Source organism: Scyliorhinus canicula, chromosome 1 (genome assembly GCF_902713615.1).
Source record: "Scyliorhinus canicula chromosome 1, sScyCan1.1, whole genome shotgun sequence".
Classification (NCBI taxonomy): Eukaryota; Metazoa; Chordata; class Chondrichthyes; order Carcharhiniformes; family Scyliorhinidae; genus Scyliorhinus; species Scyliorhinus canicula.
In genome coordinates, this window is record NC_052146.1 from 119,357,108 (window position 1) to 119,371,490 (window position 14,383).

The 14,383-nt window shown below is 50.3% G+C and overlaps 1 protein-coding gene across 1 annotated transcript in view; it reads left to right on the forward strand.

The window, feature by feature from the left end:
* The first annotated feature begins 6,618 nt into the window (after window positions 1–6,618).
* The window catches only part of tcea3 (transcription elongation factor A (SII), 3), a 120,182-nt gene continuing 112,417 nt past the window's right edge, over window positions 6,619–14,383 (forward strand). Inside the window, exon 1 of the mRNA XM_038798786.1 lies at window positions 6,619–6,637. The gene's annotated coding sequence lies outside the window, so the exon portion shown is untranslated. The remainder of the gene's footprint in view (window positions 6,638–14,383) is intronic.

The window sequence follows — 14,383 nt, forward strand, 5'->3', positions numbered from 1 at the left end:
TTTTGTAAAATTTTAATAAAAATTATTCTAAAAAAAAAGTAATTACTTTTGGTGGAGGGATAAATATTAGTGTTATCACCCCCACGAGGGCCACGGGGAAACCATTGTTGATCGCTCCATAGGGCTCGTGGAGTCTGAGCTTTCCAGATAGCCACCCAGCTGGAGCCTGTTGCAGATAAGAGCCGGTCCAGATCAGGGCCTGGTGTGGTTAGTTCTCCCAGCAAGGACTGCAGTGGGAGTGAGTTACTGCCTTGAGCAGAATATTGTATCTATTTAAATAAATCCCTGTTCTACTACAGCTGGCTTCCTCAAGTTTCTGGTTAGCACTGTTGCTTCACAGCATTAGGGTCCCATGTTCGATTCCCGGCTTGGATCACTGGCTGTGCGGAGTTTGCACGTTCTCCCTGTGTCTGCGTGGATTTCCTCTGGGTTTCCTCCCACAAGTCCCGAAAGATGCGCTGTTAGGTGAATTGGACATTCTGAATTCTCCCTCCGTGTCTCCGAACAGGCGCCGGAATGTGGTAACTAGGGGCTTGTCACAGTAACTTCATTGCAGTGTTAATGTAAGCCTACTTGTGACAATAAAGATTATTATTATTACTAACATTAACCAGACCTTCCCAGCTTTTCTTCAAGTGATTCCGGGGTTCCTTTTACACCTATGATTTGTTGTCTTTATCTGAAAGATAGCACCTCCGAAAGTCCAGCAGTCCCTCTACTCCCCTTAAAGGTCTGCCTGAATTATGTGCTCAAGTCTCTGGAATGGGGCTGCTTTGGATATTGAGCCAATCTCAACGTTTGGGATTTTTTACAAAAATAATCTATCTCTTTTAACAATTCTGATTGGAGTGAGGGGCTTGGATAGGACAACAGAATTAGCAATTCAAGCATGATAGCATACTACTTGAGCCATCATGCCGGGCATGGGTCCATGCCACACCTGTCAAGTCCAGTCTCTTTGCTCTTCCTTGCCTGTGCAGCCTTCAGTACTTGGGAGTATATTCTTCTTCTGGGTTTGACATCCTTCAGTTGCCGTAACTTTTCTAGAGATCAAACACAGAAAACTTTCCCACCAAATCTAGAAATGAAAAATGAAATGAAAATCGCTTATTGTCACGAGTAGGCTTCAATGAAGTTACTGTGAAAAGCCCCTAGTCGCCACATTCCGGCACCTGTTCAGGGAGGTGTAGCCACCTAAAATGGATTCTGAGCTACAAAATAGGTCAACCGCTAAGACTGCTGGGAAACAGACAGTTTAGCCAGAACAGCAGTCTGCAAAGAGCAGTTTGCATTCTGCAGCAGCAGAAACCAGTTTGGGCTCAGGTGAGAAGACCTTAGCTAGGTGCAAATGGCAAAACGCTTTGCATGCTAATGAGGCCATCAGACTTGAACACCCACACAATAGATACATTTGGTTCTGAATGGACACATTCTAATCAAGGCCCAGACATCGAGGCACCAGAAACCTCCAAACAAAAGGACATAAGAAACGCCCCCTCCATCACGGAGACCCCCTCGCATTGGGGAATTAATCCAGTATCGATAAGAAATTGATCCAATAGGTAGAGCCCGCCCGAGAAGAGGGAAGGACAATGGAACCCCTATAAAAGATAGGGACCTCGTGTTGTCCGGTCTGTTTTTCCGTGCTCCGGCTCTGACCACTACTTTGAAGATCCACTGACTCCAGCCGTTGAGCACCAGCCGCCGAACCGTAAGTGCCAGTACGACGCTCGCTACGCGAACTAAGCCCGCTAGAACCCCCAGTGACCAGAACGCTTGCTGAAGGTTGCAGCCCCAAGACCAGGACGAAGGCCTCGCTCCCTGACCTTGCCTGTTCCTGTTAGATAAGTATTCTGATTACTTTAGTTTAGTCATAGCTTAGTCTCTTAGTGTGTGCATGAATATTTATTATTACTGTATAATAAATATTATCGTTTGGACCTTACTAATCGGTGTATCATCTTTATTACTTTGAACTTGACCTTGGAATACTAGTGACGTTGTCTACACGGCAACTGGCGACTCCTAAAGCTGAATAAATACATACAACAGAGCCTAGCGGTGTTAAGCACTTGGAAGTTAATACACCCCAATAAACGCGTTTTACGCCCATAGTAAAACGTGCAACAGAGGCTGGTACGGGAATTGAACCGTGCTGCTGGCCTGCCTTGGTCTGCTTTAAAAGCCAGCGATTTAGCCCAGTGTGCTAAACCAGCCCCTAGATGAAAAGGGCCAAAAAAAACGCAAGCTCTAGCAGTAGTCACCCAACATGTGACCCCCACCTACAGGTCGCCACCGGAAGTCCCCACACAACTTGTAATTTATGCAGTAAGGCAGGTTAAGGCCACAAGTAACAACAAGTGTCTACATCTGTGAATGGAAGAGTGTCTAAAGCAGAGGTCTCCAAATTTAGACTGCACGTAATCCCCGAGCTGAGACATCACTGCCTCTGATTTCTGCAAATTTCTGAATTGCGGGTCATGGGAATGAACGTAGGAACAGATGTAGGCTGTTCAGCCCTTCTAGCCTGTTCTGCCTCACTGATCCTTTGGGTTTGCATTTTGAGAGTTTGGAAGATGCTGGTTTTATTATTGTGCAAGTGCCACATCTCGGATTTATTCACCAATCAGAACATCAAGCTCTGTTAATATGTTTAAGCTAATGTGATTGGGATTTTAAAGTTTATGCGGGTTCCCTGAGACACTCTCATATGTTAGACACCCACACAGATAAAGGGTTTGGACAGCTGTGACCCAGTTCAGCTGGGTTTGAGCTCAATTCATCAGCGCAGTCAAAAGCAAAACCCATTCTGCCAATCGCTTTTAACTTTATGCCGAGAACAGGTGCAGCATAAAAATATTGCTTTGTTTTACTGTTGATTTTAACAGATGGGCAGCATTTGGAGGTTGTAGCAGTGTCCCTCTGTGAGCTAACTGGAACCATCCCAGCCTAGATGGTCATACAGATTGATGTACATCTGTTGGCTGTTTTTTTTAAAATTATGTGTGTACGCGTGAGGAGTAATTGAGAAGAGATTACAGGGAATGTGTGCCTTTTAGTTCAATCCAACGCACTTCCATCTTGTCCTGGCACCGACTTACGCTGAGGGTACAGTTCTACAGTTTGATTGTCATTTGAAATCTGTGATATGTTATGGTATGTGAAAAGTGAAAGTGAAAATCGCTTATTGTCACAAGTAGGCTTCAAATGAAGTTACTGTGAAAAGCCCCTAGTCGCCACATTCCGGTGCCTGTTCAGGGAGGCTGGTACGGGAATTGAACCATGCTGTTGGCCTGCTTTCAAAGCGAGCGATTTAGCCGTGTGCTAAACCAGCCCCTGTGTCCCCTTCCCAAATGCAGCTCCTTGGTTTGTTATCTGATGCTTCACCCTGAGCTGTTTTCGGCAGTGGTGGCCATTGCCTTCCATTCTGAGATGCAGCACAATAATAATAATAATCTTTATTATTGTCACAAGCAATGAAGTTACTGTGAAAATCCCCTCGTCGCCACACTCCGGCGCCTGTTCAGGTACACAGAGGGAGAATTTAGAATGTCCAATTCACCTAACAGCACCTCTTTCGGGACTTGTGGGAGGAAACCGGAGCGCCCGGAGGAAACCCATGCAGACACGCGGAGAACGTGCAGACTCCGCACAGACAGTGACCCAAGCTGTCTGTGCTACAGTGCTACCCACTGTGCTACCGTGCCACGCACAAGGAGGTAGGTCTATCTCAGCCCGAACAGGAATCACACCCCTGTCATTAGCATATCTTCTTTGAAATAGTATCTATCATCAGCTCATTTGCATTCAGCCAAGGAGGCAGATGGGGTCTTGGTTTAACGCCCCATCTGAAAGACAGCACCTTTGACAGAACTGTGTTCTTTCAGTACTGCAATGGGAGATCCATTCTGGATTATCTGCTCAAGTCTCCGGATTGGGGCTTCAATCTGTTTCCTAGATTTAGAGGCAAGAGTGCTACTCAGTAAGGCACAGCTGACACCACGAGCAGAGCCATGGGTGAGCCAGGTGTGCTAATATAGTCAGTGAGCCCTTATCAATGGACAAATATCATGAAGGCCACTTCATCTGAAAATTGGACCGATGCCTGCGAAGGAGGAAGAGAAACTAACGTCAGTAATCTAATAAAAAAATATTCCCCTGAAAAATACATTTGGAGCAATGCCTCAGACTGTGAGAAGCGGGAATTTGTATTTAGGTAGTGCCTTTCATGACCTCACAACATCCCAAAGCATCTGACATAAAATTAACGTGCTCCATGCCCGTCCACCCCGACCCCACAGCCCATCTTCTGGCCACCCCTGCTATTCCCCCCGGCCCTGGCAGAAGACCCCGGCCAATGGTGCAACTATCAGCAAACTATGGCGATGGTGGACGCTTTCTGTACCCCCATTCTTTCCCTCAGCATCCGCCATTCACGATTTTAAAAAACACAAGTGAACCGCACCATCGGGAACTCGGCTCATCGGAGGCGGAACATCGCGGAAGCCCCGGAGAATCGCAGGTCGGGCCCGCTAATGACATGCAAACGGTGTTTACTGTACGTGCATTCTGCTCTGCACTGACGCTGCTATCGAGATGAAGGAGAACGTTTTGCCGTCAAATTGACGCCCGGCACGATTTTGGTGTCGGACCCTATTCTCCGGCCAGTCGCGTTTTGCAATTTTGGCGTCAGCCAACGGAGAATCCCAATGTGTTGGGGAGGAAAGAGTATTTTTTGGAGCTTATGGTTCCCAAGGATCTTCAGCACTGGGCAGTTTCCCCAGCTCACATGTGGTCTGCTGTAGATTGCATTCTAGGATCAGTTACCAATTCTGTAATCATATCATACGACTTCAAGGGCAGCACGGTGGCCTAGTGGTTAGCACAACCGCCTCACGGCGCTGAGGTCCCAGGTTCGATCCCGGCTCTGGGTCACTGTCTGTGTGGAGTTTGCACATTCTCCCCGTGTCTGCGTGGGTTTCGCCCCCACAACCCAAAAATGTGCAGAGTAGGTGGATTGGCCATGCTAAATTGCCCCTTAATTAGAAAAAATAATTGGGTAATCTAAATTTATAAACAAAAAAAAAAACAAAAAAATATCATACGACTTCCAGAATGAAAGAAGGTAAACTTGATGGACCTGGATCTTTATTATCCAGCTGTTCCTATGTTTATTTTAGCTTTCAGATCCAGGAGGTTTTGGTATTAGAGGAGAAAATTGCATTGACTGTCAGGAAGTGTAGAAAGGGGTGTTACACTGTGCTAAATCATTGAAATACAACTCAACTGGAACGCCGTGGGATAGCCTGGTGATATAATGCGTCCCATCACCCTTGTTAATGTGGGTGCAAAAAATTGGATTTACCTGTTAAAAAGTTTCATTGTGTATTTGAGAACTTTCCAAACCTCACCTGCCAGATGTGTTATTCAGTGTGAGACTGAACCACATAAGCCAGGACATCAATTTGTATCAGTGCCCCTGGGAAAGGGAGAGGGTCATCATCTGGGGCTCCTGCCCTTCCTACAGATCACAAGGCTGAACAGATGCCAGTGTACGGATATTGGACAATAATGAGAAGGAACTTGGCTGTATCATCCAAATTGGAATGAGCTTATTCTCATTTAAGGCTCATATGAAACAATGGAATAGTCACAAGGAGCACATGGTGAGTGGGGAACTGGGGGTGGGGTGGATGGAATTGGAGGAGCTCTTGTTTGTATTTTTAATGTGAATGGTAAAAGCCCCCCACCATCGCCCCTTCTAAATTTTTAGGTCTATCCCTAACTGGCCCCAGGATAACTGGATTTGTTTCAAATATACTGCACAGTAAGTGGAAGTAACTTAACCATGAGCACACAGTGCAAATCGAGTGCTGGTTGTAAAACTGACAGGACCACATGGACATCATCTCGGATAGCAGCTCATGGCTTATGTTAACTATTTTAAAATGTTTTCCAGCTGGCCCCTTGAAGTTAAAGATACAATCGCCTGTAAATCCTGGCATTAGACTGAGGACAAGGCTTGTGGGGGAAAGGGGGGGGGGGGGGCAGTTCTGCAGGGAGATCACAGTGAGGGGAAAGAAACTGCCTTGGTGTCACCCCTATTTCCAAACGGGGAGCAGCAATTGCATGGTTTCATTGGTGGCATTGAAATTCTTCCAATGCTGCGATGGCAGAAACACTACAAGCAGTTTACACACAGCAAAGCTCAATGAGATCAGCAATGATGGATTTTCCCATTGCTTCGACGGATGAGGGTTCAGCAAAGAATTATGGTTTACAGCCTATTTTGATGTTGTCTCACATGTGACATACAGACATCCGAATATGCAAATTAGGAGCCAGAACAATTGGATCCTCAAGCCTGCTCAGCCATGCGATGACATCACTTCCTTCCGACCTGCTCCTGCTGATCGCGGATCCTATCCCCAATGTCCAGCAACGCGAGGCTCAATCGCGAGCGCAAAAAAACAGCCAATCACAAGTTCCGCGGGTGTCATCTGGTGATAGTGTGCGGCGTGGTTCTATAGTAGAGCAGGAAATGGGGGAGGCAGGTTACTGGGAAACCCGTGGTCTGTTTTCGCAAGCCGAGTTTGAACGTCTGTACGGCACGCTCTGCCAACCAATTTGAGGACAGGTGATAAGCGCGATCCAGAAATGACGGAACCCATTTTGTTTCAGAAAATCCGCGAAATCTGATCTTGTAAAACTGCCGCCATTGTCTTGATACAAGTACCTCCGGGAGTCTGTGAGCACTAAACGTATGCCTGAGTCACCCGGTGCTGGCACACGATGTATTGGCCGTCATCCGGGTACACCCATTCATTTGGAATCCACATATACTATAATTAGGTACATAACCCCTGAAAAGGCCCCACAAAATCTACCTGGAGGCGGGACCACAGGTGAAGTGAAGCTCCAGGGGGAGCTTTTGGTGCTCCTGTCACCGTGTACGCTGTTCTGCTCATTTCTGGATAGACACGTCTATGCCGGTCCACCACACATAGCTTCGGGCCAACATTTTCATTTTTGAGACCCCCAGGTGTCTGCTACGGGGGTCTTGCAAAATCGCTCCCTGTCCGTTCGGGAACCCCACAGTAGGATGCCATCCACCACGCTGAGCTCTGCCACTTTTGTGGTGAAAGCCCTCAGGTCCTTTGGGAGGATACGGTACTGGACCCCGTACAGCACCATGTGGCAGACACAGGCAAGCAGCAGGTCCGTCTCAGTTCATGCCTTTACTTGGGCTGCCGACACAGGTAAAGAGTCCATAAAATGTCCATAAATCTGAGATGAGGAGGAATTTCTTCAGCCAGAGGGTGGTGAATCTGTGGAACTCTTTGCCTCAGAAGGCTGTGGAGGCAAAATCACTGAGTCTCTTTAAGGCAGAGATAGATAGGTTCTTGATTAATAAGGGGAGAAGGCAGTAGAATGGGATGAGAAAAATATCAGCCATGATTGAATGGCGGAGCAGACACGATGGGCCGAGTGGCCTAATTCTGCTCCTATGTCTTATTGTCGATCTGATTGTAACCGCAACTTCACATTCTCACCTACCCTCGATAACCTTTCATCCGCTTGATTATCAAGAACTTATCCAGCTCTGCCTTAAAAATATTCGAAGACTTGCTGCCACTGCATTTTTTAGGAAGAGAGTTCCAGAGACTCATTAACCTTTGAGAGACTTCAGGTCAAATCTTGATTTCCATATCTGATTGCAAATACTGCAGTACTGGAGGTATGGAAGGGAGCATTGGCTTTGTACCATGATTGCTTGTCCCGAAGGCACTTTACTCGAATCTCCTCAAATATCAAAATTGCAAGGGCAGCACAGTGGCCAGCACTGCTGCATCACGGCACCGAGGACACAGGTTCAATCCCGGCCCTGGGTCACTGTCTGTGTGGAGTTTGCACATTCTCCCCGTGTCTGCTTGGGTCTCACCCCCACAGCCCAAAGAAGTGCAGGGTAGTTGGATTGGCCACGCTAAATTGCCCCAAAATTTGAAACATTTTAAAAAGTGTCCAAATTGCCAGATGCTTCTTAATTTGGGCCTGTCCAAGGTTATTATTTCCCATGTATTGGGATGCTCTGAGGCTGGCTTTGAGATTGTCTTTTTATCTAAGTTTGGGACGTCCTGTGGTGCGGGTTCCTGTGCTCAGCTGGCTGTGGAATACTGTCTTTGCTATGTGGGAATCCTCCATGTGAACCACATGACCAACCCACGAAGCTGAGCTCTGATGAGCATGTTCCCGATGCCAGGAATGCAACACTTTGCAAGAGCCTCAGTCTTTGGGATTTTGTCCTGCTACCTGATGTTTCAAATCGATATTGTCAGCGAAGATGGAATATTTCTAATGCAAAATACTGTGGATGCTGTAAATGTGAAATAAAAACAGAATATGCTGGATAAACTGAGCAGGTCTGAGTTAACGTTTTGAGCCCGTATGACTCTTCTGCAGAATATTTTATTAAGGCATTTATAATTTGTGGTGAATGTATATTGCTTAATTCACACTGTATAGAATTGTGTCCTTGTGGGCTCTCTGTGAGCCGTTGTGCGGCTCTGCCCACAGGGAGAGATGAGGAGCTTGTACAGGGCTCCACCCTCGGCTTGGCCCATGGCTCCACCCATGGCCCCTCCCACTACCGGAAGTATAAAGTGCTGCAGCCTAGTGAGTCTGCCCTCAGTTCTTCTGGTCACAGGCAGGCTCAGTTGTAAGTCTATTAAAGCCACAGTTTACTTCCTCTCGTGTCTCGAGTGAATTGATGGTCACATCAATTTATTAGAAAACCACTATGGAATCAGCCCTCAAACCTGATTGACTAGAACTCGACCCGCAGGCTGCAGAAGCGAAGGAAATCTTTCTACACTGGCTTCGGTGCTTCAAGGCCTACCTGGCTGCGTCGACTACCTCCGCTACTACTGACGAGCAGAAACTCAGTCTACTGCACGCACGGGTGAGCCATCGCATCTCTACGCAACTCAACAGTACCGACTCGTACACCGAAACCCTCGCTATACTCGACCGATTATACCTGCGGCCTGTAAACAAAGTCTGCGCGCGATATATTTTCACTACCCGCCGCCAGTGTCCCGCAGAGTCGCTAGAGGACTACCTGTGCCATCTAAAAGCCCTTGCACGGGAATGTAACTTTCAGGCTGTAACTGCCTCCCTGCATATGGAACTCGCTGTCCGTGATGTGTACGTTGCAGGGGTCTGGTCTAACTATATGCGCCAGCGCCTCCTCGAAAAAGGGGCCCAGAACTTGGAGGACACGGTTGCGCTAGCAACCTCAATGGAGGTCGCGTTTCAAAGTCTGAACTCATTCCCTGCAGACCACGCGACCCCATCATGGACCCCCGACCAGCGACTGCCCCAGGCCTGCGCTGCGGGGCCACCCAACCACTATGGAGCGCCAGCGTGCCATTTTTGCGGTCGGCCCCAACACCCACGGCAGCACTGCCCAGCCTGCAATGGACCTGCAGCAGCTGCGGTCGAAAAGGACATTATGCTAAGGTATGCCTGTCTAAATGGAAACCCTCTAACTATCCCGCTGTCCAGAGCAATCGCTCGCCAAACTCGCAGGCCTGCAGACCCCGTAATGTTGCAGCGTGTCTGCCGACTCCGCCTCCGCCCGACATGTGCGACTCATGGGGGCCGCCATCTTGGCAATCCTCCCCACGCGGCTGGCCATGTGCGAGTCATGGGGGCCGCCATCTTGGGCACCATCTTCCTCGCCGCCCACCACGTGCGATCAACCGTGGAGAATATGCGGTACTGGGCAATCTGGTTGACCATGTCTGCAATTCTGGGGAGGGGGAACGCATCGAGGTGCGTGAACCGGTTAATGGTTTGGCTGTAATCAACCACCATCCAGAACTTTTCCCCGGTCTTGACGACCACCAACTGAGCTCTCCCGGGGCTATTACTGGCCTCTATGACTCCCTCACGTAGGAGCCGCTGGACTTCGGCTCTGATGAATACTCTGTCCTGCAGGCTATACCGCCTGCTGCGAGTGGCTACGGATTTGCAGTTAGCCGTAAGATTAGCGAAGAGTGGAGGGGGGTCGATTTTTAGAGTCGCTAAGCTGCATATCGTGAGAGGTAGGGGTCCGCCGAAGCTGAGTGTGAGGGTTCTAAGATTGCACTGAAAATCGAGCCCGGGTAAGAGTGGGGCGCAGAGGTCGGGGAGTACGTACAGCTGGAAATTAGAGTAGCTGGCGCCCTGTATTGTTAGGGTCGCAACGGTGCGCCCTTGTATTTGGACTGAGTCCGAACCCGAGGCGAGGGAGATAGTTTGCCGTGCAGGGAAGATAGGGAGCGAACAGCGTCTTACCAGGTCTGGATGCACGAAGCTCTCGGTGCTCCCGGAATCGAAGAGGCACGGTGTCTTGTATCCGTTGACCTGAACGGACATCATCGAGCTCCTGAGGTGCTTTGGCCGCGACTGGTCCAAAGTGACTGCGTTGAGTTGCGGGTAGTCAGTGGCTTGATCAGCAGTGCTGGAGTGGCCCCGTGATTACTGTCCGCAAACTCGGGAAGCCCTCCTCAATAGAAAGATCTCCAAATCTCTCGATCCCTGCCCGCTGCCACCTCCTAAAACCTCCATCCAGCCTCCCCGGAGCGAACCGGTGGTTGTCACAGATCTGTGACCACACTGATGCCCCCTCCAGTCCCATGTGCTACCTCCATTGCCCCCACACCCTCGGGGCTGCCACTACCACTGGGCTTGTGGAATACCGAGCCGGCGAGAACGGCAGAGGTGCAGTCAACAAAGCCTTCAGGCTTGTGCCCTTACAAGATGCTGCCTCTACCCGCTCCCACACCGACCCCTCCCCCACTACCCACTTCCTAACCATCGATATGTTAGCCGCCCTGTAATAGTTGATAATGTTCGGAAGGGCCAGCCTCCCCTCCCCGTGCCCCCGCTCAAATAGGATCTTCTTCACCTGCAGGGTTTTTCTGGCCCAGATAAAACCCGAGATTGCTGCATTAATCTTCCAAAAAACGCCTTTGAGATGAAAATTGGGAGACACTGAAAAACGAACAGCAATCTCGGGAGGACTGTCATTTTCACTGTCTGTACCCTCCCGGCCAATGACAGCGGGAGCACGTCCCATCTTCGGAAGTCTCCTTTTATCTGTTCTATTAATCTGCCCAAATTTAACTTGTGAAGCTGACCCCAGTCCCGTGTCACTTGAATACCCAGGTACCTAAAGCTCCCTCCCACCACCTTGAATGGCATCTCCCCGAATCCCCTCTCCTGCTCCCTTGCCTGGATCGCAAACCTTGCTCTTACCCATATTCAGTTTATAACCTGAGAACTGGCCGAATTCCTCCAGTGTCCCCATAATCCCTCCAATCCCCCCCCCCCCCCCCCCCCCCAACGGTTCTGTTGTATAAAGGATCAGATTGTCCGCATAGAGCGAGACCCTATGTTCCACTCCCCCTTGCACTATCCCCTGCCAAACGTTTGATGTTCGCAGCGCAATTGCCAAAGGCTCTATGGCCAGGGCAAACAGCAGTGGGGAGAGTGGATACCCCTGTCACGTCCCCAGATACAAGCTAAAATATTCTGGCCGCACCCGACTCGTCCTTACATTTTCCCCCGGTGCCTGTTAAAGCAACCGGACCCAATCCACAAATCCCTGCCTGAACCCAAATATTCCCAAGACTTCCCACAAATATTTTCACTCCACCCAGCCAAAGGTCTTTTCTGCATCTATGGCCACCACCACCTCTACCTCTCGCCCCTTCGCAGGCATCATTATTACATTAAGGAGCCGCCTAATATTAATCGCCTGGTGTTGCCCGTTAACAAACCCTGTCACCCCAGAGACACAGTCCTCAATCCTTGTGACCAGGATCTTTGCCAATGATTTTGCATCCACGTTTCGCAGGGAGATTTGCCTATACGACCCACAGCTTTCCGAATCTTTAAATTGTTTAAAGATAAGGGAGATCGATGCCTGCATTAATATTCAGTAAGAAGTCTTACAACACCAGGTTAAAGTCCAACAGGTTTGTTTCAAACACGAGCTTTCGGAGCACGGCTCCTTCTTCAGGTGAAGAAGGAGCCGTGCTCCGAAAGCTCGTGTTTGAAACAAACCTGTTGGACTTTAACCTGGTGTTGTAAGACTTCTTACTGTGCTCACCCCAGTCCAACGCCGGCATCTCCACATCATGGCTGCATTAATGTTGATGTGGAGATGCCGGCGTTGGACTGGGGTGAGCACAGTAAGAAGTCTTACAACACCAGGTTAAAGTCCAACAGGTTTGTTTCAAACACGAGCTTTCGGAGCACGGCTCCTTCTTCAGGTGAATGGAAAGGCTTGTTCCAGAAATGTTTATATAGACACAGTCAGAGATGCCCCGGAATGCGAGCACCTGCAGGCAATCAAATCATCAAAGATGCAGAGAGAGAGGTAACTCCAGGTTAAAGAGGTGTGAATTGTCCCAAGCCAGTTCAGTCGGTAGGCCTCTGCAAGTCCAGGCTTGTTGGTGGGGGCCGAATGTAATGCGACATGAATCCCAGATCCCGGTTGAGTCCGCATTCATGCGTGCGGAACTTAGCTATAAGTTTTTGCTCAGCAATTTTGCGTTGTCGCGTCTCCTGAAGGCCTCCTTGTAGAATGCTGACCCGGAGATCAGAGGCTGAATGTCCTTGACTGCTGAAGTGTTCCCCAACTGGAAGGGAACAGTCCTGCCTGTTGATAGTCGCACGATGCCCGTTTATTCGTTGTCGCAGTGTCTGCATGGTCTCGCCAATGTACCACGCTTCGGGACATCCTTTCCTGCAGCGTATGAGGTAGACTACATTGGTCGAGTCGCACGAGTATGCGCCGCGTACCTGGTGGGTGGTGTTTCCACGTGTAATGGTGGTGTCCATGTCGATGATCTGGCATGTCTTGCAGAGATTACCCTGGCAGGGTTTTGTGGTGTTGTGGTTGCTGTTCTGAAGGCTGGGTAATTTGCTGCAAACAATGGTTTGTTTGAGGTTGCGCGGTTGTTTGAAGGCCAGTAGTGGGGGTGTGGGGATGACCTTGGCAAGATGTCCATCCTCGCTGATGATGTGTTGGAGGCTGCGAAGAAGATGTCGTAGTTTCTCCGCCCCAGGAAAGTACTGGACGACGAAGGGTACTCTGTCAGTGGTGTCCCGTGTTTGTCTTCTGAGGAGGTCGGTGCGGTTTTTTGCTGTGGCGCATTAATGTTGGGGGGAGCACTCCCAACACATTTGACCATTAAAAACCTTTACCAAAAGCGGCACCATCAATCCGGAAAACTTCTTATAGAACTCCAACGGGTATCCGTCAGGTCCCAGGGCTTTGCCCAATTGCATCGCCCCAAACCCAATTGGGGCTCCCAATCCCTCCACCGACTCCTCATCTACCCTCAGGAACTCCAGCCCCGCCAGGAATTGTTTCATCCCCTCCTCCCCGGCTGGGGGTTCTGACTTATACAACTTACTGTAAAATTCCCGAATCACTTCATTCACCCCTGCCGAGTCCAGAACCACGGGCGCGATTCTCCGCTCTCACGGCGGTTCAGAGAATAGCGGGCCGTGCCGATTTTCACGGCGACCCCGGTCCGACGCCCTGCCGCTATTCTCCGAACCCCGCACAAACTTCACGTTACCATTCCCGGCAAAAGCCTCGACAGACCCCCCGACACGACCAGAAGCCCGACTTTTTGGCCCCCCCACTATTCTCCGGCCCGGATGGGCCGAAGTCCCGACGTCATCACGCAATGTTTTCACGCCGGCCAACACACCTGCTTTTCAAGTTCGTCAACCAGTTGTGCTGGCTGACGAGAGCATCGAGGAGGTGAGCACACCGCTCAGCGCACTGCTGGAGTCTGGCCACAACGGGGAAGGCATCCCCGAGAACGGGAGGGGGGTCCAGAGCGGGGGGAGTGTGGGAGACTGAGGGGAGGAGTGTGGGAGACGGAGGGGGGAGTGGGGGAGACGGAGGGGGGGGGGTGCGGGAGACTGAGGGGGGGGAGTGTGGGAGACGGAGGGGGGAGTGGGGGAGACGGAGGGGGGAGTGGGGGAGATGGAGGGGGGAGTGGGGGAGATTGAGGGGCGGAGTGTGTGAGACTGAGGGGGGAGTGGGGGAGACTGAGGGGCGGAGTGTGGGAGACTGAGGGGGGAGTGTGGGAGACTGAGGGGGGGAGTGTGGGAGATGGAGGGGGGGAGTGTGGGAGACGGAGGGAGGAGTGGGGGAGATGGAGGGGGGAGTGGGAGACTGGGGGGAGTGTGGGAGACTGAGGGGGGGAGTGTGGGAGACGGAGGGGGGGAATGGGGAGATGGAGGGGGGAGTGTGGGAGACTGAGGGGGGGGGAGTGTGGGAGACTGAGGGGGGAGTGTGGAGACTGGGGGGGGG